Source organism: Triticum aestivum, chromosome 2B (genome assembly GCF_018294505.1).
Source record: "Triticum aestivum cultivar Chinese Spring chromosome 2B, IWGSC CS RefSeq v2.1, whole genome shotgun sequence".
NCBI lineage: Eukaryota > Viridiplantae > Streptophyta > Magnoliopsida > Poales > Poaceae > Triticum > Triticum aestivum.
In genome coordinates this window covers 442,979,148-442,980,970 of record NC_057798.1, presented here as the reverse complement: position 1 = coordinate 442,980,970, position 1,823 = coordinate 442,979,148, and positions in this window count along the sequence as shown.

Genomic DNA, 1,823 nt, shown 5'->3' with positions numbered 1-1,823 from the left:
GTATGATTGTGTGTCGATGTGTTCTTCGTGGTAGGTTCTGTCTCCGAGGATATTTATGAGTATCCAACTGAAGGGCAGTATCCCACTACCACTCTGTCAGGCAAGCAAAACCCCCTTGTTCATTCCGATACAATCCTACTCTCTCGCTCCTTCTCTCTTTTACTGCATTAGGACAACAACGATACATCTGTTACTTGCTGCGGTAGCTGAACCCCTTATTCCTCTGCATGACCTGTCATTGCCATAGTAAATAGATGAAACCCACTAGCATGAGTAGGAGTTGTTTGAGCCCTGTTGTGCCTACTCATTCATGTTTGGTTGTCATGCCTGCTATTGCTTAGAGTTGAGTCAGGTCTGATTCATCAGGGATGAATCAGAGGTCTGTGAACATGTCCTACTGTGTGTGAGCTAAGTGTGTGAACACGATTTGGTAAAGGTAGCAGTGAGAGGCCATGTAGGAGTACATGGTGGGTTGTCTCATTGAAGCCATCCTCAGGAACTGAGTTCTGTGTTTGTGATCCATGATTCAGCTACTACCATGCATTGGGCCCTGAAATATGACCCCGCTCGACTTCTTAACCACCCTAGTCCTCTGTCCAGGAGTTGCAAGTAGTTTCTAGTGTTTGTAGTATGCTGGAGGCCGTGCGCAGCGCTGATCGGAGGGGTGGGCTGTGATGTGGTAGGCACGTTGCCGGGTATACCGGGCGCCCGTTTGGTGTCACGGAACCCTGTACACATCGTTCGGGGCCGTATGTGGAAACCTTGGCCGGACTCCCTGCGGATGGAACCTGAATAGGCGATAAACCTGGACTAGAGACTTGAGTGTTTAGGTAGGTCATGGTCTACACCCACGTCGGCTTTCGCTTGAAGTCTGCCGAGCACATGTCGTGTGCAGATGCTAAGTGGTGGAAACATGCATGAAGAAGTACACGCCTGCAGGGTTATAAATGATCTATTCGAATAGCCATGTCCGCGGTAAAGGACTTCTGGGTTGCCTATAATAGTTCATAGACAAGTGGAAGTGGATACTCTAAAATACGAAAGATATGCGTGAGTGCTATGGATGGCGTTCTCGTAGGGAGACGGGAGCGGATCCATAGTGGTGTATTGATATGGTGAATACGTGGACCCGTGTGCGCCACCTCAAAAGAGTTACTTGCAGTCGTAGTTCAGGATAGCCACCGAGTCAAAGCTAGCTTGCTGCTGTTAACCTCCACCCCCCCCCCTTTGTTGATACCGATGCATATGTAGTTAGTTCTGATGTAAGTCTTGCTGGGTACATTTGTACTCACGTTTGCCTATTTTATGTTTTTGCAGAGGGACTTCGGTCTTGCTATTAGTTCCGCGTGGACTTCAACGTTTAGCTTGTTACCTCAGCTACGATCTTGTACCCTCGGCACGATCTGGTAGATAGTCAGGCTTCTAAGCCTTTTTCATTTGTAGATGTCTGTACTCAGACATGATAAGCTTCCGCTTGTGCTTGACTTGTATGCTCTGAATGTTGGGTCATGAGACCCATGTTTGTAATATCTCGCTCCTCGGAGCCTAATGAATAAATACTTGAGTTGTAGAGTCATGTTGTGATGCCATGTTGTATTTGCACATATCGAGCATATTGTGTGTATGTTATTGAAATGCTTGGTATGTGTGGGATCTGACTATCTAGTTGTTTATCCTTAGTAGCTTTTCTTACTAGGAAATGTCTCCTAGTGCTTCCACTGAGCCATGGTAGCTTGCTACTACTCCGAAACACTTAGGCTGGCCGGCATGTGTCCTTCTTCGTTCCTGTGTCTGTCCCTTCGAAGAAATGTCACGCGATGAAT